The sequence below is a fragment of the Anas acuta genome, chromosome 3 (genome assembly GCF_963932015.1).
Source record: "Anas acuta chromosome 3, bAnaAcu1.1, whole genome shotgun sequence".
NCBI lineage: Eukaryota > Metazoa > Chordata > Aves > Anseriformes > Anatidae > Anas > Anas acuta.
Genome location: NC_088981.1, coordinates 22,111,205 through 22,133,451, shown reverse-complemented (window position 1 = coordinate 22,133,451; position 22,247 = coordinate 22,111,205). Strand labels below are relative to the sequence as shown.

General features: G+C 42.6%; 1 long non-coding RNA gene across 5 annotated transcripts in view; it reads left to right on the top strand.

Moving 5' to 3' along the window:
- LOC137853566 (uncharacterized) overlaps positions 1–22,247 on the top strand; it is a 176,561-nt gene that overhangs the window by 116,458 nt on the left and 37,856 nt on the right. For all 5 annotated transcript variants that reach the window (XR_011094577.1, XR_011094576.1, XR_011094578.1 and 2 more), the window contains exon 4: positions 12,092–12,180. This is a non-coding gene — a long non-coding RNA (uncharacterized lncRNA). The remainder of the gene's footprint in view (positions 1–12,091; positions 12,181–22,247) is intronic.

Sequence of the window (22,247 nt, the reverse complement as noted above, 5' to 3'; positions counted from 1 at the left end):
TTCTGCTCAGTGCGGTGGGATGATGGGCCCTGCTGGTTGTGGGGTCTCTCCTGCATTGCCTTCCCTTGCTTTTTCTGTTCCCTGACACTTTCGGATTAGCCTAGCTCCTGTGTGAAAAGACTGCAAATGATCATACATAATTCACCCATTTGTCTCAACATAAGTACAGTCTCCTTGGAGTACACTGTGATGGCCTGGTAGAAAATCAACCCTACAAAGCCCAGGGCAAGAGAGTAACTGTAAAGTGTTTTTCACCAGAGAAGCTGAGGAAATCTTCCCTCTATTCTTAAATCCATTAGTATTCATGTAAAATCAGTTAATATTCCTGCAGAGTGGACAGGTCTGGTCTCAAGGTCTCATCAAATGCGGTAGATTGTCCAATATTAAATTTTTTTACTTCTTTGCTGTGAAAAGTCAGAGTCTGGCACTCAATGAGCTTGTTAACTGCGCACTGCATGGGAGGCAAATGTAGGAGAAATGTGAAATCGGTCTCACAGATAGAACTGAGAGCAGAACTAGTCCCTGTAATTTTGAGAAGAGGCACCAAGTTAATTTTTGTGGTGTCCTTTGCACAAGCCTGGAGAGTTTCCTATCTCCACTCATTGCATTTGCCTTGGTGACGAGTGTCCAGGAAAGCAGAAAACATATTCTGTAAATGAATAACCCATTTTCCACTGTCTAGACCAGATTTTCCTGGATAGAAATTGTTTCCCAAGCAGAGCAATGTTGTGGGGCAGTTCCAGCAGGAGGAAAACCCTTTGGAGGAAGGCTTCAAGGAGGCCATCCTGAGCAACCTGGACATGCTTAGCTTCAGGCCTTTGAGATTCTTTACAGAAAGGGAACAGAAAACTAAATTGACTATAGTTTTATTTTGTTTCAGTGTGGGCAAGATAATTGCTCCTAGGTGGTATGTGGGCAAAGAGATGTTAAAGAAACTTTTTGATCCAGAAGAACAGATAGTGTATTGAGCTAAACTGCTTGTGGTGGGTGTGAGTGCAAACCCACTTGTCCAGAATGGCAGCACTGAGCTTGGTTGCAGGGCAAGCAGCCCTTAGCAAAGTGTGGAGGGAATGGTGGGTTCAGATGGATGCAGTATCTTGCCCTGATTTGTTCTTTGATGAGCCTGAGCTTCTCCGAGGGGAAAAAAAAAAAAAAAAAAGAAATTAAAAAAAGAAAAAGAAATAGAGGCAAACATGTTTACTTAGGACTTCTTTTCCTTCTGCTCTTGGAGAAAGATGAAGTGTGAGACAATAAATTACATGTATTTGATTCTTGGTGTTCTTGATGCTCATAAAAGCTGTATTTAGTGCAATAAGCTACGAGTTGTTAAATTTCCAAGCTCTGTGCATCAGGGATACTTAGCAATCTTCTTGTAGCTGGAGTGGAAATCAAGCAGGAGGTGACTTAAATGTCAGGAAAGGTCTCAAGCAAATTGCAGGGCTTCCCATTCCAGGTGAAGGTGTCAGTCTGTCCCCTTTTTTATAATAACCTCCTTAAATGTCAGTGAATGGCCACAGGTTACCCAGAGGGGTTTTCATCAATTACTACTGAGTTCATATATTGCAATGCTACCTTTTTCTTGGTAGTCATTGTTTGCCCCTCTATTGTCATCGTAATTATTTGTAAGGAGTTTCTGCTTCACTTGCCTGAAACTTCAAGGTGAATTTACTGTGCCTCTGGCAGCTGCAAATGTGGCAACAGAAATGAGTATTTAAAACCAGTACTTGGTTCATTTGTAGGCCCTCTGTGGCTCATTCCCTCCTCTATCAAATTAATTGATGGCACATCATCACTGCTTCAGTTTAATACAAGCCCAGGTTTTGCGGTGGACCTTAATGTCCTTGCAAACATTAACAAAGGAAGTAGCTGGCTCTCGGATGAAATAAAAATTCTTTATAGGTGCAAGGTATGTATTTGTTCTTCTATTAAGACAGGAGTTTTGAAAAAATACTGCCATCAGATTTTTTTGTTCCTGCTGATTTAAACTGGAATGTGCATACTCCTGTAATGAGCAACAGCATCAATTCTTAAGGCAGGAAGATAATTACTCTGACAGACAAAGCAGCTTTGGGCTTTCATTTTTGTCCATAAAAACTAGAGAAGAAATTCTCTCTTCCATGCTGAGACTTTCCGGGTGCCTAAAAAGCATCCAGTCCACTGCTACCTCCATATGGTGGTACGGAATTACCCCTAGGCAGTGCCTGTAACACACAGGTGTCTGTTTCTTCTCTGTTTTACGTAGGGCTGGGTGTTAGCATTGACATGGTCTGTTGCAGAGGGCCCTATCTGCCCTTTCAGATGGTTCTTGCATCCGAGGGAAATGTTGCTGGTTGTTAAAACTACACTGTCTCCTAGTGAGGGACTAAGTGCCTGAAATCACTAAATATTGAAGGGTACTCTGGTAATGGAAATCTGTTTTCATACCAAGAGGGAGTGTGTGTCAACATTAAGTACCCTCAATAATGAACGACTTCCTTCAGTCTTGCACATGTTTTGTCCTTGTGACCATCAGATGCTATGTCCCCTGTGTGGTGTAGATGCCACAGGACACCGGCCCTCCTTAGGCTTAAGCCAAGCGTTCCGAAAAATATCTGTGTTCAGGAAGGAAAACAGTGGCAAGTTCTTGTAAGGATAGACTCACTGCAGCTGGAAGTGAGAAAACAAGAACTTTGAAATGATATACAGCAGATTTTATGTTTTGTTTTGTTTTGAATGTCTAGAGCTTTTTTTTTTTTTTTAATTATTATTATCATTCAAGAAGTAGGGAAGACCATCACTAACATAATTTGCCAAAAAAAAACAAACAAAAACAAACAAACAAAAAAAAAACACAACCAATGAAAAGCCTACATTTTTCTCCTCTATTTATTATCAAATTCTTTGAAATTTCCACTGGGAAAAATTAGCAATATAAACTGTGAGGGGTAAAATGAGAAATTGGGAAAAGGAGAAAAAACAAACAGGTAGGTATTTGATGAGAAGACAAATGCCTTTGTAACAGTATGCCTGGAAAACACGCTGCACTGTGATGCTTCCTTACAGGTGTCCCAGACAGTCACAAACAAGGGCAGTAGATGCAGGTTCATTTAGTCAGCTGCATTATAATTTGAAATTGGCTTAGAAGTAAGAGCCTCAGCACTGTGGGAAACCCTCAAAGCATCTTTATAGTTAAAGTAAAGAAGGCTTCAATAATTAGGAGATCATTTGATGTTTGTAAGCAAGGCTTTGTGACATAGGGTGTGAAAATTCATTAAAATTTTCAGTGATTAAATAGTCCTCTTTGTGTCTCAGAAATGGTGTTTCTTTCCCATCATATCACTGTCATGAATACAGGGAAGAAAAAAAATATTTTCTGGATGAACATCACACACGTTTTAGCCAAATTGTTCCTTTCTAAGAGATTTTGAGGGAGTCACAATGAGCTTTTTTCTCCTGCTTTTGCCCATCTGTGTGCAAACATGGGGTTACTGCATACAAGTGAGCAACACTGCGTAAACGTTGCCATGCATCTGCTAATCCCATTTGCCCTCCCCTTCATGTACGTCTATGATCCTGTATTTGCTTTGTCTGTGGCACTGGGGGAATGAGGTTTTCCATTTTGTCCAAAGAGAAGAATAAATATATTTGTTTAATTTTCATGTGAAAGTAAAACATTCATCAAAACATTTCCTTTTGGATCTGTTTGTGCAATTCATTCCTCCGAGAAATTAGACAAAATTACAAAAGGGGAGAGAACAATGTTACATTTGGCTTGTCCTGGAAATATGCAGGCTGATTTTTCTCAAAATGAAGAGGTAATTGAAGCTGACACATTTCACTTCCAATGAAATGGTGTTTCCTGATTCTGTGCTGGAAGTCCCTAAGCAGTACTAATTGGGAGGCTGAGTTTGCAGGCACACAAGGGCAGGATACAGGCTTCGCTGGGTAAAATCATTGACCTGTGTTTTGCTGGGAATCAGACTTGATCGGTGATATTTCCTGGTTTTGAAGTCTATTAAAAAGATGTCTTTTCCTTGATCCAGGGGTAATTTCTTTACTCAGAATTGAGCTCTGGCCAATTACTTTCAGCGCTAATGCAGAAAAAAATGCTTTATAGTCACTTTCTACTGTCCCTCCATGTTGGCAATCACCTGTCTCTGGGAGGCATACTTCTTGAAATGAGATATAAGCCACTCTGGCTCCCTAGCAGAGAGCTGAAGACATCAAAAATACGATTGCTGTGACAGTCATGTGCATGTCTGGGAAGAGAAGGGTCAGGGGGTGATTGCACACTGCTGTGCTGGGCACAAGTTTGCTCTGATCTTCAGGACCTGGCCAAGTGCTACAGCTGCTAAGCAGGCAAAATAATGTGTGCATCCTGCACTGTTCAAATGACACTTTCCATTGAAAACTGCAGTGGAAAAGATGATCTTTTTGAAGATCTTCCTTAAAACAAGCTTGTGTTTGCAACACGGTGAAGAAAATGGTTTCAAGTGCTGTGCCTTTGCAGTGACTTGCCACGTGGGGGGCACGATGTGGCTGTGCAAGGAAGATGGTTCACCACCCAGCTGATGCACAGCCCTTAAAAGGGAGGAGGTCTGTGCTTCCTCAGCTATTCTCACAGTAATTCCTGCGTGGAGGAGAAAAGAGGTAGGCCTGTTTCTGAAAGGTGACTGTTGTGGTTTAGACTGGCAGGCAGCTAGGCACCGTGAAGTCGTTCACTCACTCCCCCCCAGAGGGATGGGGGAAGAAAATGGGGTGTGTGTGGGGGGGGGAAGTAAAACTTGTGGGCTGAGATGAGGAAAGTTTAATAAAAAAAAAAAAAAAAAGATGAAATATCAATTTGGTCAGTTTGGGTCTTCTGGCCTGGTTCTGTCCCCTCCCAGCTTCTTGTGCACCCCCCAGCCTCCTTGCTGGCAGGGCAGCAGGAGAAGCTGAGAAGTCCTTGGCTCAGTGTAAGCACTGCTCTGCAACTCAAACATCAGTGTGTAATCAACATTATTCTCATCCTAAATCCAAACCACACCACCATACCAGCTACAGTGAAGAAAATTGACTTTATCCAAGATGATGGCTAAGCTGCATGTCTGTGAAGATGCAGAGCACTTAGCTCTCACTGAAAGCAGGCAGGCTGGGAAGACACCCGTGATCTCTTCAGGAGGTCAGCAATAAGTGACGTGCCTACAGGTAGTCTGAGATAAAGCAGGACCCTGCAGCCTCGTCTTGACTTTCTGCTTGTCTTCTCTCTTGCCACTGTGGAAATTGCCTTCCCAAAGATATCTTGGTGCTTGTTAAGGCTGCTTGAACTTACCTGCTTGAACTTCTGGATCAGACTGATTATGTGCTCTGGTGACTGGTCCTTTGGGCTGCTCAGAAAAGAGCAGGAGCTCTCTAGGGCTCTCCCTTGGTTGACTCCAACCCCAATTCTGTTTTACAGTGGTTGCTCAGCCAGGGATACTCTGTGAGCAGAAATGTGGGGTAGGCAATTCCAACAATCCATGTTTCCATTTTATTGGGAAATTTGGCTTTCACACTTCTCCTGGCATTTAGTACCATTTTTTTCTTTTCTTTTCTTTTCATGATTTAACTTGAGGCTAGGTTCTCAGCGCAATCCAGCTGAAAGGAAACAGCTGCTGGCTGAGGTTCTCTGGAAAGCACTCCCTTGAGCTCCAATCTGACCGTTCTTGGCATAAGCTTCTGCAGGCAACAGGTGACTCACTTTGCTTTGGAAAGCACAGTCCTATCCTCTGCTGTCTCCTCGAATGCTATAGGCAGTTCAGAGAGCAATCCAGCTTTGCCTTTCCTTCTGCTAATTGAGGAGAAGCTCTGTGCTTGCCCCCTGCAACAGAGCCAAGCCAGGCCGGAATACACATTTGATCTAGATTATCCCTTTACTCTTTGGTTTAAAGTAGCACACAAACAGAGCAAGTGGACAAGGCTTGCCTCCCTGCCGAGAGATTTAGCATGCAAACCACAGCCACTTTAAAGGCATACTGATGGCTACTGTAATGAATTGGTAAAAAGAGTTCAATGCCTCCTCTGAGCAAGGCTCCCCTTGAATGACGAGTGAAATGATGAGTGAGATGCTCAACAGACTAACAGTCCAGACCTACCTGAAACACTAAGGAATTAGAGAAGGAAGAACTTGGTATTTTTGCATTTCATTTCATTTCATTTCATTTCATTTCATTTCATTTCATTTCATTTCATTTCATTTCATTTTCTTTTAATTTTACTTTTGTATCCCAGTTTGCCTTGCCCCCCAGCTAGCAATGTTCCACACTGGAGGCAAACAGGACAAGGTTTTATTTATCCTGATTTATAACAGCATTTTCCAAAGTGGCTTACTGAAATCATAAACAAAATGTTCACACAGTAACGGAGGGGATGCCAATATATTAAAATCAATGGACCAAATTGTGCACTATCCTGTGAGTGCTTTTGGCCAGGGGATAGAAGTGACCTGTATTTGGCTGAGCACGGATTGATTCTCTCCTCTCCTGCTATTTCTGCCAGCACCGATGTGCAGCGCCTTTGACGTCAGTCCTCAGGACGGGCACGAGTGCAAGGACAACAGGCAAGTAAAGTTTGTCTGCTCACTGCCTTGGGCAAGGGGAGCTGTGCTTGTGAGGAGCACGCAGGGGCTCCGCACCCTGCAGAGGACTGTCGCAAGAAGTGCTGGGTCTCTGTGCAGATCCCTTGGTGCCCATGACAGTGCTGTCCTGAAGGCAGGGAGGAGAAAGCAGGGAATCTTGGCATGGGACCACCGTGGATAGAAGCAACCATTGCAGATGAGCTGAGCTTGACCCTCAAAAGTTCCTCTTTTCAGTTGGAGCAGGCAGATGGACTGTTTACGCTGGCTTTCTGCCTTGGCTGTGCGAATTGTCAGGGGTGGGGAAAATGCTAGTAAACTAGTAGGCATCCAGGAACTGGAGGAAAATAGTTTGGGTTCTCAAAGTCTTTTTGATCTCTTCTGAAAATATTTCCTCTAGGAACACTTTCCAGTTTAGAAGAGGCACCTAAAAAATACCTCTGCAAAGGTGCCATGTCTTGCTGCCACTGCAGGACTGTTCTTAGATCTGGCTGATGTACAGGTGTCCCTAATCCCCACCTATACGGGCAGTAAGTCCTGTTGGGACCTGCTGCTACAGTCACTCAGCACCACCTTGCACTGGCCATTCCTGCTCCCTGATGTCACGCAGCATGCTTGCACCTTCCGGAGCACCTGAAGGCACAGGTTTGAAGCTGAAGTTCAAATCAAGCTGCCACAAGGAAGGGCAGTGTGTATCAAACTGCTGTTGCTGAGAAAAGCCACAGGGCAGCCTTGTCTGGGTCCCCTGGCATGGAGATGCTGTTCAAGGTCCTAGCCCATGGGGCAGGCTCTGGTTGCCTGCGTGGCAGGCTTTGTGGGCAGCTTGTACTTAGGCTAAATGTGTTTGTATGGAGGGCTGTGTTTTTCCATAACCACCAGGCACCACTTCCCTCCAAACCCAGAAATAGAAGCAACAACTCCTCACTCCTGTCTAAAGACTGGGCACAGAAATGGCAATGGCTGTGATGGTGGCACCGTCTGCTGCCCCTGCAGGCACTCACCCATGTGGTGACCATGGGCAGTCAGGAGGGGTGAGGGCACCTGCTTCTTCTTGGTGGGGATGTGATGTGCAGGGTCTGGGATGTGGCACAGGGCTCGAGTACCAGCTGATGGTTTGGCAAGGCTGCAGCCCCAAGGGAGTGAGAGGCCTCGGGGTGTGGTGGTGTTACACGTACCAGGTGCTGTTACATAGGGACTGTCTGTAGGGGAAGAAACTTCTTTCTGCAGGTAGCTTGGAGGGTGCATTACTAGTCCAAGAGGGACTAGAGAAGTTTTGGCTTCTATTGTTGGCTTCTTGCTTTGTTTCTTGAGTACAAAATCAGGTTTGGGTCCAAGGTGCTGGGGGAGTTGTGATGCAGCTCTGTCCTGGGCGGGCAGCAGGTTGTGAGCTTACGGTGGTGTGGGGTGATGTGCATCCTCATGCCTGTGCTGGGCCTCAGCTGCAGCGGGGCTGTGCTACCCTTGGTGTTTGCTGGGCCCTCTCTGCTGGAACTCCTCAACACAGGACAACAGCAAAGCCCAAATTACAGCCTGTGCTGTAATGGCCACGAAAGCAGGCACAAGGATTATTCTCTACCAGATAGGTCACCTCTGTCAGTGCTAGGAGGATAGCAAATAAGCCAGTTAATCACCTGTTGCTGTGAAAACGAGGCCTGCTTCTGAGAATGAGGCTCCTCTCCCATTTCTGTTGTGGCCTCTGTGTAAACCTCGTTCTGCACAAGCTGGTGAAAGGCTGGTATTTCTCCTGTTTCACCAGGGCTTACACTGAGCTGTGCTGAGAGTTTTCAGGGTTCATCAGAACCCCTGAGTCTCGTTAAAGGGTGAATAGTCCTTCAGTGTTGTGCTGCAGTGTTGGGATGTGCATGTCCCACCTCAGCAGGAACAGGAGCTGAGGTTCCCCCAGCCACCAAGTCCTTGCTGGGTATAAAATATCCCACTCAATGCAAGTCTTAGCGCAGGTGAAACATTCTCTTCATTTCTATTTGCCCAGCCCTGTGTGTTTCCAAAGACTAAGATTAGGAACTTAAAGCATCTCTTGGGGAAGATAAATGCAACTGAAGGTTGTGAAAGGCTGCTCGAAGAGTTCACTGGTTTGGGAGCTCAGCTGCATGGCTCCTCAGCTCTCTGTCTCTGTGGCACTTCCCCAGGCAGCAAAGATACAGCACTGAGCCTACTGATTCACTGGACAAGTCCTCAGTAGTTCTGGTTCCTTTTCCCCACACTTTTTTGCTTGAAGTAATTAAAAAACACCGGGTTCTGCTTTGTCACAGTCCTTTGGAAACTTGTAGGGACCATAGGAGTTTCATCAGTGTCTTTCTGGCAGGGGTCTTGCTAATGACTGGCCTCCAAGGAGTGGTGACAATGCAAATAAATAACAACACTTGCATGGAAAATTCCACAGATGAACTGCAGTGGTTTCTGAAATCCCTTTCGAAGCGAGGAAACAACTGTACCTCAGCAGAGAGCCTGCAGTGAGGGGATCCATGTGCGTAGAGGAACAGAGAGCAAAGGGAACATCTGTGAGTGCTTAATTCGAGTGCTGAGGGTCCAGAAAAATTGGTGAGCAAGATTGTATTTCATGTGATCTGGAAATCTACCAGAGAGAAATTGAACTGCATGGGAAGCGAAAGATGTGCTGTATGTGGCTACTAACCCTTTGCAGCACCTGAATTGCCTGGGTAACTCAACTCATTGTGAAACGTCAGCATCAAGAATGAGATGCACTCAGATGTGGATTCTGGCTTATGCCAAATGTTGTGTGGATGCTGCAGATGAGGAGCAAAGCCTACTGTCCATGCAGAGAAATATTTAAGAGCATTTGTTTTTCAAAACATGATTAACAATCCACAAGAGCTTTTTTCTTTTATTTATTTATTTTTTTTTTGCTTTTGTGTCCATCTGGGGATTGCCACCTACATCCTTGCTCTTTCATTATGAGGAAATAATAGATTTCATATGGTGAGGGAATGGGATTACCTCATAGGCCTCTGACACATGTGGCAGATTGTACCTTTTCCCTCTGTGACTGAGTCATTTTAGAGTAAATTTGGCTGCTTTCTGATGAAATGAGCAGGGAATGTTTTTTGAAGAAGTCTGAAAATGGGCTCAAAAAAAAAAAAAAAAAAAAAAGAGTAGTTCAGCTGTTTGCATCACTGCCTGTTCCCGTTACACAAATGCTCTAGCAGGCTCAGCTGGCTGCTCCCAGCCTCTCTCACTGACCAATCCTTTATATCATGCCAGAGCCAGTGCTGCCTTGTGCAGAGGGAAGCAATCATTAAAATAATTGCCACTGTGTTATGTTTTCTTCTCTCATGTCCATTAAGCACTGAACTGTACGCAAGTGGGACAGGTAATTGCAACGAGATACTCATGGCTGTGTTTTCAAGTCCTTGGTTCCTGCTGAAGCCCACGGATGTGGTTAAAGTGCTCCAAACAACTCCAGTCCATCACATCCTTACTGCTGTGTTTGTTGAGGGCTTGGAACCAGCCCTACAGGCTTGCATGAGAGCTCTAGAAGATATAAATTTACGTGCCTGGATCTCGGTTTTTCTTTATTTTCTAGATGAGCTTTGGATGTGGAATGCTCCAAAAGGCCTTTGCCAAAAAGATGTCCAGTGCATAGCTTCACAGCCCATCTTCCCGGTTTCTGCTGGCACATCTGACATAATATCTACCAAATGAAAGGAAGGAAAAAGGCTTCCATATAAAGTTCTTGCACAGTGTAAGGCAAGGACTTTAGCCTGGTGGAGACTGGTACTTCTGAACATGGGACAGGGTGGGTGCCACAATCTGTTTTGCTTTTACTGGTTGATCTTGAGCAGGTTGCATTCGTGTAACCGGGCCTCCCTTTTCATTTCCTCCTCCTGTAAAGGAGAGGGATGCTGAGTACAGTGCACTGAGGCACTCAGATGTCATGGGAGTTAAAGCCTTAAGAATGTTTCTTGAGGATAAAGATAGCAGATTTGGCAATACTCAAATATGTGCACTTTCTAAATTTGGGTGTTTTGTTTAGATAAAAAATGTAAAAAATCAAGGAATAAAACCCTCCTAGTGTTTCAAAACAAAATTATTGGATTCTTTAGTTGGAAATGTCTTCTTTTCCTATGCCCTTCATTGGGTCTGAGATATTAAACATTTTAAAATAGCGGGAACAAAGCTTTTAATTTCCATAAAAATAAAACACTTTGGTCTGAAATTCATTTAAGCTTCATTTAAACATCTTCAGCAACTCCTAAAGTGCAGTTAGATTTTTTCTTGTTAGTGCCAAAGTACCCTTTTCTCATGTCTTTCATAAACTATGAAATCTGTTGTTGCTAAAGCTTTATAACCTCACTAGAAATATGCATGTGCTGTACAAAATGTTATTAAATGTACCAGAGAACCTGGCCACTTTGACTTACCTGGTCAACCCTATATAAAGCACACATGAACTCAGACACTTTACCCTTTGGACACCTTGTGAGATTGATCTGTGCAATCTACGGTTTAAGAAGCAAGGTAAATCCAAGATTGTGTCTGCAATTGCATCTCACTTAAAATATGATGCTTTCTTGTGAGTGATAAATGGCCAGGAGCCTCTCACCACCTCTGTTTGCAGAGCTGGGTTTGTCTTTCACGTCTCTCCCCAGGACTGCACTCTGGACACAGTTATTTTTGATAAGCCCTGAAGTTCCCAAGCTGCTTTCTGTTCCGCAGAGTGATGCTATCATGATTTATGGCGAAAAATAAAGAATAAAAAAAATCAGCTCGTAGAGTTTGCTTTGCTTGGCATGCCGACAGAAGACTCCAAACACATTTTTTAACAGAGAAAGGTTAGGTGGGAGGCTCTGTGCTGTGCTCCTTGAGTGGAAAACTTTGCAGCTAAATTGAGAATAATATTTTTCCATCAAAACTGACCTTTATGCTGAGAAATCCTTTGTCATCTTGGGCTCTTTTAGACTGCATGTAACTTCTGTGGGCTTACAGTTGTCCTTTATCACTTGGAAATGAGAGAAAAGTACTAAAGACCTTGTCAGCTAGAGACACCTTTGTTTCTCTTTGAAGTTAAATGGGTTTGTGCTTTGGCCCGACTTCCAGCATCACCTGTGCCACTGCTGTGCCTCCACGTTGCCCCTTCATCTGCATGGCCCCATTTGGGCATGCTGTGTCCACCTGCTTGCTGTTTCCTGATGGCACTCGGGGCAAATTTCTCCTCATTGCCATCTCTGCCATGGTTTGCTTGGCCTGTCCCTCGCTTTTGGCAGAATTGGGTCATTTAGCTGCTGGTTCAGAGGGAGAGGTTTGTGAGAATAAGTAAATTTGTGATGTTCTGAAAGGGAAGATGCTTTGTGTGGTTTTGAGGAATTGACATTTTGAAAATAATTTAGTTAATAAGTAATGGAAACAGGTAAACAGGTGTAAAATAGTGGAAGGAATTCTAAAGAAAACTAATCCTAAGATTTGCTGAGACAGATCTTTTTTAGTAGACTGGATCTTTCCCCATTCTGAGCTCTTGGTAACCTCACATTTCTGCCTTTGCAGTGACAAAGATGCGTGGTCCTAACTGTTCTGCAACACAACCCCCCCACAGACCATGGTGTGTATCCCTCCTGCTGTAATGCTGTAACAAGGTAAGCTGTGACTAGATCTATTTATTAATTTTTTTGTTGTTTTTAAATTTCATAGCATTGATTTTAATGGTGATTACCATTTTATTACCATCAGAAATGGGAATTAACTGAATTCATTGAAAACAAAACTTCCAATGGAATGGTTGAGAAAGTAGTTCTGGGAAAACGAGGCATGTGTCTCCCAATAAAAATGAGTAATGGTTTTAAACTAAAACAGGGTACATTTAGATTAACCATTAGGAAGAAATTCTTTACTCAGAGGGTGGTGAGGCATTGGAACAGGTTTCCCAGAGAAGTTGTGGATGCCCCGTCCCTGGAGGTGTTTAAAACCAGGTTGAGTAGGGCTTTGGGCAATTTGATCTAGTAGGAGGTGTCCCTGCCCATGGCAGTGGGGTTGGAATTAGATGATCTTAAGGTCTCTTCCAACACACACCATTCTGTGATTCTGTTCTATGATGCTAACTACCAGCCAAAGGCACCCAGCCCCAGAGGCCCGGGCTCTGAAGCAGCAAGTCACAGAGATGACTCTGACACTGGGATTTACCCTTTGGCCAGAAGTTTCATAATGGTGGACTTTTTCTTTTAGTGGCTATTTATAATGGAAGTGAAAACAAAATTCAAGAAGGCATAAAGCTTCTAGAAAATGGAATTATCATAAAAGTCTGTAAAGTGTTGCATGGAGATTATGATATCTGTGATATTGTGAGGAGATTTCAGAGTGGACCATCCCCTGAAAAGTGCCCAGGGGATTGCCTTTGAGCAGTCCAGAGAAAGCCAGCCAGCAACTAAATGTGGGTGAGGAGGGTCTGGTTCTCTGGCTTTGATTTAGCAGTAACACAATATCCTTCTTCACCAATAGTGCTCAACTCTGGCTTGTGTGTTTGACCACAGCCTTAAGCAAAAGCACTCATAGCTGAGAATAGTGTGCTGCTGGTTCACAGCAGAGACATGGTAGGGAAGGAAATCCTCACCTGTCCCCCAAGCACTGTGTTGGTTTGGTTCATGGAGCAGTTTTGGTGCATGCAAGCAAGAGTCCACTGGGAGGAAACTCTGAGGAAGCTCTGCTCTGTACTTCCTCGTATCAATTTCCCTGGTCTCTGTCATCCAACCCTTTGGAAGAAATTCACAGATGTTAACTGCAATTGTTTGCAATTCATGGTAAATCAGCATGGTGGCAATCACATAGGCTCAGCTGTAGAAGTAGAAAGTGTTTCTGATTTCATCCAGCAGAAATGTCTGGGGAATCCCAAGGAGCAGAAGGCATTCCTGCCCAAACCCACAGTAATGCCATGGGATTCAAGTGGCCAGTTTCCTTTAGGTTCATTTGTGTATGTGGACATCCATAATAGTGTCTGTGCTTGGGGCTGTATAACAACTTTATAGCCTCCATAAAGCATCATTGAAATAACTGTGGATCATCACTGGGTGAAAACTCATAATCCATTTGTCCATTTTTAGAAGCTTCTGAACAACCTTTTCATCTTTATTTTCCTAGAGCATCTCACTGTTATGAAACCTCCTTGAGAGCCTCTGTCTTCTAGGCCAGAAACAGAAAGAAATATAAGAACAACTCCCATTTGAATCATATCTCAACAGACAGCTAGTTTCTATAAGGTTAATCTCACCTGAGTTGTTCTAGCAGATAGAAGGTGTTTGTTGTTGTTTCTATTATTTTTTTATTTTTATTTCTATTTTTTCATAAAGGGATGTTAATCAACTTGTCTCAGCTTTTTAGATTAGAAGCTGACTTCCTCCAGCCTTCTCTAATGTATGGTTCACAGATCGAGGGCTAGATTCTTCTACCTTATATATCCGACCAACTCTTGTTTACATCAGTGTAAATAGGGAGTGATTCACATTAAGCCAATGTAGTTTCAGTGGCATGATAGTGGTTTAAAAGAAGATTGGGCTGACATGCATAGCTATTTGGGGATTCACCCAATGTTTAGAAGCAACATTAGTTTCTTAAAACTAGCAACATGCTTCTCCTTTAGTAACATATCTACAGCCTTTTAGAGTTAATTTGCTCCTCCCTTTTCAGCATGTTTATTTTAGCTATTGATCAAAATATTTGCACTGTCCCTGTAAATGTTCCAACAAGGCCAATTTTTTCCCCAGTGCATTTATTCCCCACTGGCTTCTTTGGAATGGCCTCAGGACTGAACTTGTTTCATTGCTTATTCCCAGTTATTTCTGGGATCACACATACAATCCCTGCAGAGCCTTTCCTAATTTCTCTCATAGGTAGAATTGTTTTCCTGCTCACTGTTACACAGTGTGTTACTTGCTTCGCTTTTATTGAACTGCTTTGGCTGACTTTCATGTATTTTGTACAATTGTTACCCTGCTATGAGAGCTTGCGCGCTTTAACAAAACAAATGGCTTGTGAAGCATTCTGTATAATATATCAGTGTTCAGTATAACGCTGGTAAACTTCCTTGACAACTGTTGAGCTTCACTATTTTCTCTGCCCTTCCCTTCCCTCCCCTCCCCTTTGGATAGCAGAAGACAGAGCCAGGTGCTGTAGAAACTCTATGCCCACTTTGTGGAGGTTTTGTGTTGTGACACAACTTGGGGTTAGCTGCTGCGTGGCTCCCCAGACAAAGGGATGTCTGTGCACAAAGCACAAGGTGTGTCGCTTAAGAGACCAACAAAAGTCCTCGCCAACTGCTATGAATTTATAGTATTTGTTTTGTTGGAACAGACAATTAACCAACACAGAAAATAAATAAAAAGAACAGGAAATCTATGGTGTAAAGTTAAAGTAAAACAAAACCATGAAGGAAGAAATGAGATGAGAGAACGTCCAGATATTTTGCAACAAATTCTAATGGTGGGTTAAAGCAGAAAAGAAAGCTACCAAAGCTGGGCCTTTGAGCATGTTAAGGGAAATAAGTTATTTATTGAAGTTAATGTTGATGTTAATGGAACTTTACAGGAAGAAGATTACAGCAGCATCTGCCAAAAGCTGCAATGACAGACATGAGTAATAAAACAATAGCCAGAGAGCAGCTGTAGGAAGAAATGGGTGAAATGCGATGAGAGGGTTGTAACGCTTATTTTTTTATAGCTGCTCTCCAAAAGCGATGTCTCACCTTCAAAGACCTGTATCTTTGAAGACAAGTCACTTTTGCTAATAAATCCTTGAAACGTTGCTGTACAATTGACACAAGAGGTGAGTCCCTGTTGTCATGTTCATGTGTGTGCTCTGCAGGCCGGCTCCAGGGAGGCGGCATCCCACCCTGCAGCACAGGGCAGTGACCCAAACTCCATGCTGGCTTGCGGGTGGCAGTGTGTAACGCTGTGTGGGTCAGTGCCCATGGGCACTGGTTGTCCTCCAGAGACAGTAAAATCTTTCATGAGAACTACATCCAGGAAGAGCAGAGCGAATGCGCAACAGTTACGGGTAATGGTAGGGGAGAAATAGCGCGGCTCTTCCTCTTTCACTTGTGGGCAGAGGGTGGAGTTGTTCGTGATACATTCTTGATGTTATTTTGAACCCTGAGAAAGCTGGGTTTCTCTTCTCTTCCTCTTTTATTTATTTGCTTATTTTTGGTTGCCACATAGGAACCCTGGGGAGGGCAGGCTTCTTGCAGCCCAACCCTAGGAGCTGTTGAGAGAGAATTATGTAAATCCTGAGGACGTTGTATGTCGGGCAGAAGCTGTTCAACAATGATCTTCCTCTGGTACGACAAGGATTCATTACATGTAACTGCTTGGGGTCTAAGAAGGGCAAAACAACAGGTGGGAGCGCTTCAAAAAGCAGCTGGAATGTGGCAGCCGATGTCACCCGAGCCTCATTTGCTCCAATAATGAGGCGCACAGTGACACAAAACCAACACGGCATTTACAGTTATGGCATGATAAATGTTGTCCTGTGTTTCACAGCATATCACATAGTTTTTATTCTTGTACACAGAGATTAAAATAATTTGATATGAGACCTCTTTTTTTGCTCATCCCAGTAATGGGCAGGAAGTGTTCAGAGTTCGGGCAAGTGCTTAAGTGCACCGTCTGCTCAATAAAGCCCTGAAACTGCTGCCATTCGCTCAGCTGCCCACTGCGATGAAACGACTGGGTCTAACTATGGACACTGCATGGCAGAACAAGGACCTGTGTACACTGTGGGAAGCGTGGCACTTTAAGCTGAGAAGCAATCTCCCCTTGGGCAGCTGGCAAGCATATGAAACTGCATGAGGTTGGTGTCCTACAATGGCTATGGGCAGGTGTATCGCTTGCAGGAGATGGCCTTGATCAAAAAAAGAGAAATAAAATTATCCAAAAGTACGATTGGTGTCCGGGAGGCAGGGAGCAATGCCTGGGTAGATGTCTTACAGCATGTCCTCCACAGCTAATGTTTGGTCCTGAGGAAGGATGTGCCATCTGTGCTTGATGAGACTAACCGAGATTTTCTTGGAACTTTTTCCATGAAGAGTTTGTCTCCAGTACATTATTCTGTGAACATACGCCTGGAAAAGTAAATGGTTTTAAACTTGTCACAGACTTTGGAATGAGAAAGCATCATGGAGGAACAAGAAGTGACTTAAGGATGTTGATTATACTGTTATGACCTTAAATTAATTTAAATCACTGCTTGGCTGAGTCTTAAACCAGGCATATATAAGGTGCTGTGGTTACGGTGAAAATAAATTCTGGTGAAAGTATGAGGAAGGCATATTGTTTCACAGGCTGCTTCAAAGTTTAACATTTACTTTTGCTGTCCCTGAACTTCTAACAGCAAATGTCTGCAGCAAAGAAGAATGGTGCAACAGGAATAATAATAATAATAATAATAATAATAATAATAATAATAAAAATAATAAAAATAATAAAAATAAAAATAATAATAAATAAAAATATAATAAGTATTATCTTCAATGCTGTCTGGCTAGCACTGTAACAGTCATGTGTAAAAGTAAGGCTTTCAGTTTCCAGCAGTTAAGAAAGCACATTAAAAAAAACTATGTCTGGAGCTAAATATGATTTTTCAGACTAATCCACAAACTTGTCCGGTGCCAATGGGACAATTTGCCCCAATATTTACTGTATTTAAGCTTTCAGGACAATATGGTTAGAAGCACAAATAGAGTGGAAGAGAAATAAGTTGTTGGTGAATTCAGAGCTGGGGGAAAAAGTGAGTGAGCACAAAGTATCTGTGGTCTGACATAGCAGAGGACACTCTTTGCTCGGGGATATTCAAGTTGAGCATATTGATTTCTGAAGCAATTAACACATGGCTCTTCCATTTACCCTTTCTCCCAATATACGTTCAGGCAACAACAGTCCAAAATCAGGATTGCTCTTCTTTTACTGTGGCAAAGATTTTAGAAAGAGTAGAAATTATCAGAACAATCTCAGACAGCACAGCAAAATTAATAAACATCCTGTAAAGAATTAATTTCTCTCTTCTGGAAGGAAAGCTGAAATTTAAGGAGAATATGCTGAATGAAGTGTGAAGCTCAGTTTTGGCCAGGCTGCACAACTAGTGCATGAAGCTTATATTCTTTCACAGCTTTGAACAGACCTGAACAAGAGCATCAATTAGAGAAGCTGAATCCTTAGAACTTAGGATTGCTTTCAGTATGGCACAGGCCTGGAACCCCAAGAGAAAAAGGCAATGAAAGATTTATCTTAAGGTACGTGTACATGGGGCCACATACTGTTGTGACTATGGGGTCAGTGGTCTAAAATAATGTAAATATACATTTCATGTAAGTTAGCAGTAATATGGTCTTCCATTGGCCAGTCCTTACCCAAAGTCCACCGAAGTAAATTGAATTATTTGTCTTAATGATCTCTCTTAAATGTTTCAGCTAGTTATCTTAATTTTATATCTAGAGAAGAACAAAGTAACAAAAATTAACAACTTCTAAGGTCTTATCTCTGTTAAAGAGCTTCTATGTGTAGAAGTTTGTAGGAGCGGAGAGTTTTAAATATTCAGCTAGATCCAGCCCTCCAACCAAACACAGATACATCTTTTCAGTTCTTAGCTTTTGAATTTTACTTAGACAGTCATTATTTCAAGGGGGAAAGATAAATAGGAGCAAATTATCTGATTTTTGATGTCTTTTTTCCTTTCAGCCAGCTATAGACTGTGAATAACCTAGTACATGAACCAAGAAAAGGAAGGGAGAGGGGTTAGGGAAGGAGGAGAAATAGCATAGTGAGTCATCCTGTCCACTATCTGCCTGAAGTTCTATATTCTGCTTCCTTCTTAAATATAGAAATGATTTCACTCAATTATTAACTCTTGCCAGCTACATATTCGGTATGAAGGGGGCTCTTGGATACTGATTCACAGTGATGGTTCTCTGACGGAAAACTGGAGCAATCATGTATAAACTCTACAATAAATCTTGACTAAAGCAGAAGATAGGTATTTAAAAAAGCTTTTATTCAGTGCCTGTCACTTCTGTGTCTGTTAAACTGTGAGCAACACTAATGACAATAGATAGGTGCATTTCCACAGAGATAGACTTGTGGGCCTCATATCTCACTCAGCTCATGGCTTTTAGAGGATAGCAGGACTATTGTTTGAACTGTGGAAGCTTTCTACCACCCACATAATCTCATGGTGATATAGTATTCCACTTCTGGAGGCTCACTCTCCATACCAACTGCTCCCGGTAGGTCTCCATACCCACACAAAGTACCCCTCGTATCAAATTGTATCTTACCTAGGCAAAGAGGTAATAACCCAGTCTTGAAATTGGATATAGTCAGACAGTAGAGGTACAACCCAAAGAGACCTGACATCAGATTTTCATTGCAATGTGGGACACTAGTTCATCTCTGTAAATCAGTAAGTGGAAACACATGCTCACTGGATCTACCTCACACAGGTGCAACACGGACACCTCTCTCATTACCTGTGTGCTGAGGTGCTGGAGATGCCACTGTGTCAGAAAGGTGGTGTGAGGAAGTCAGTGAGACTTTGTCTTTAGAGGCTTGTTCTTCTCCACCATGAGATATTTTCACAGGAACAATCTGGGGACTGCACTGGAAGTTTTAGGATGGAAAAATGTGCTGGTGAAAGCGCTATCACCTCATGAGTAAATTAACTCCAAGTTAATTCAAGAATTTGAAATAACAGGTAGATTAAGATGTTAAAGAAGAATTTCAAATATCTGCACTGCCCTATGTGGTCATGGGAAGTGTTCTTGAAACTCTGGAATATTTCCATAGTTATTTTAGGATCTCAAAACTAGAAGGGAACCAATAGTGGAAAATACTTTATTCTTCCATGGGGAATCATGACTGGTGTCAGTCTATCTTGTATCTGTGATAGTGGTTGAAGGTAGATATTCATTTAATATTCTTCCAGACTGATCAAGTGCTTTCTTGCTGAAGGTCTTAGACGGTAAAATCAAAAATAAAATATGTCCTGTACTCAAAACCACTGTAGAAAAATATGGTCGCAATTCAAAAAAAAAAAAAAAAGTGTAATCTGTTTCTTTTTGTCTTGGACAGGCCAATGATGAGTGCTTCATCTGGGTTTTCAAAAATTATTAATTGTTTCATGTTGCTTGCAAAGTTTCACTGACAAAAGTAACATTTTCATTTTACAGTGAACTAGCTTTATATTTCTAGAATTAGCTTCTCATCATTCTTTTCGGGGCTATAAAGCCATGAAAAATGGGAGGATAATATTAGGTCTCCTTGAACAAGAGCTATGTGAGTTTCTACCATGCTGGTGGCCAGGTTAATCCATGTCCTTTATTTATAATCTGATTTAGATGTTTGAGTCCAGCCTTTGTTGGTTTGGGTTTGGTACTACTGTGCTGGAGTGGTGGTGTAGCAGGCAATAGCCCAAAGAAGATTTCCAAATTCCCCAAATTCCTTTCTTTATGTTGCTCATAATTTCCTGCAGCTAGGTATAAGCAAAAGCTGTAGTAACATGTACGTTCTCAGATCCAAAAGACTTTGCCTCAGATTCAGAGACATCCATCCCTTGAACCAAGTGTATAGCAGGAGCCCTGGATATCATACTTGCCTCACTCATTTTCATGGCTATCGACCTGCCTCATGTCCACTGAAAACAGGGAAGCTGCTTGGCCATTGGATCCTGTCAGTACAGTGGAGGAAGGCCCCAAACCATGAAAGAGTTTTGGAAATGTGTGGAAAACACACTGCTCCTCAGATGAAGCAATGCAGTGCCTGTGGGTATCTTGTCATTGACTCCTTGGTTGAAGGGTCTGGGAAGGAATAGACTTTGGTTTCTCCCTCTGATGCTGTTCTGTTTAAAAGGGGTAATCCCTACTGGGATACCCCAAGGGAGAAGGACATTGAATGGAAGTAGATACAGCCAGAAGTTTGCAGACCTCAGATGAATACCCAAACCACACTTCAGCATGCAAGAGTGCCATCAGCAAAGGGGATGAGCTGAGGGTGGTTGCAGTGGAGGGACATCACACTCCAAAAGGAAGACACAGCTCCTCAGACAGAAAGGCTTTAAATGAAGATGTATTTTGTTCCCTAAAGTCAGGCGGATAAAGGAAGAGAAGATTGGAGTTTATTTATCAGCTGAGCTATTTTGAGGACAAGAATTCACCACCTAAATCTATTATTTCCAGCAAGTGTAACAGAATTTGTTTCTTGAGAAAGACATTCTGAGTGCATGAGAAAAAAAGAATTTATTGGCATTCACACTATTTTTTACTTAAATGCAGAATTTTTTAGTGAGACCATTATTTATTGATTGGATTGCACACTGATAAGAAACATGAGCATTTCGTCAACTAACTAAAAGCATTAACTTATCAAGTAAGTCCATAGACAGCAACTGCAATTTGCATTGCAACCACCTTTTATAAAATGATAGAGGGAAGAGTGTTCTCACGCAGAGAGATGAAGCCAGAAGTAATCTGATCTTCGCAAGCATCTGTTTCATCTGTTTTGGACAATTATTGATGATTAAATTTATTAGCAACCACTGGGAACACACAGCTCACACTTAGGATCTACTTTCTGTGGGAAGGAGTGCTTTGATAAAGCTGTGTCTGAAAAGGAAAAAGAAAAATGAAAAGATATAAATCTTGATACCATTTGTTGCTTAGGATCCATAAAGAGATTGCAGGAAACTGTGGAGGCACTGAGGCTTTTATAGCAAGGTAGGCAAAAAACAATTTCAACTTGGAAACTTCTCCGCTAGCACTTGATTTTTATGACACGTTGTGGTTGTACACAGGGAGAAGCTGAAGGCAAGGAAAAGTACTGGCCCTGAAGAAGGTAATCATGAATTGTGAATGATCAGTGTAGTGTGATTCATCTACATCATTTATGTCTATCTATGGAAAGATCTAAGAACATCAAATACACTCACCCAATAATGCCAATTATTTGTTAAGTAGTGGATTCGTCACCATCATTATTAATACTACATTACAAAAGCAGTGTCCCAGATGAGGTCAGGGTCTCCTTGCCTCTGTCTTGGTACAAGTGCACAGTAAATCCTTGCCTGCTCAGACAAATTTGATCAGCTCTAGTTGTGTGCTTGTAAAGACTAGCTGCATTTGTCTCCCTTGCTGGGAATTCTCTCCCAGCCCTGGTTGACAAAGGAGAAGTTACTGGCAAAACTGTCTCATTATGTTGTGCTGGCTGCACAGATGTGAGCCCTGTTTCATTTAGAAACTCTTTCTTTGATGGCTAAGTCAAAAGAGGAAGACTTTAGTCCACAGAATGGACAATTTAAGCATGGAGATCTGAGGATGGAGGTACAAAAAGTCTCTGTCTTGAGGCTACACGTTGGCTGTGGGGTGCAATGAGGACCCCTCAGGGCCCCATCCACAGTCTGTCATTCGTGAGCAGGCATGGTGTCTTCTTCCAGCACTGCGGGGACAGGCTGCTCCCAGGCTGGATCCAAGAGATGGAAAGAGCCCAGGGCTCGCCACCACATTCAAGGCACCACAAAGCACGCCTGGCATTCAGCAAGCGCTTGGCATATCCCAGTCACTGTGTGAACACTAAGGGAATGTTCTTTGCCACAGTGAAATAAGGGGGATAATAGCCCTAATACAGCTGATCCCTCTTTCTCCAGCCTGCATGCTTTCCTTTATGTTTGGCCTTTG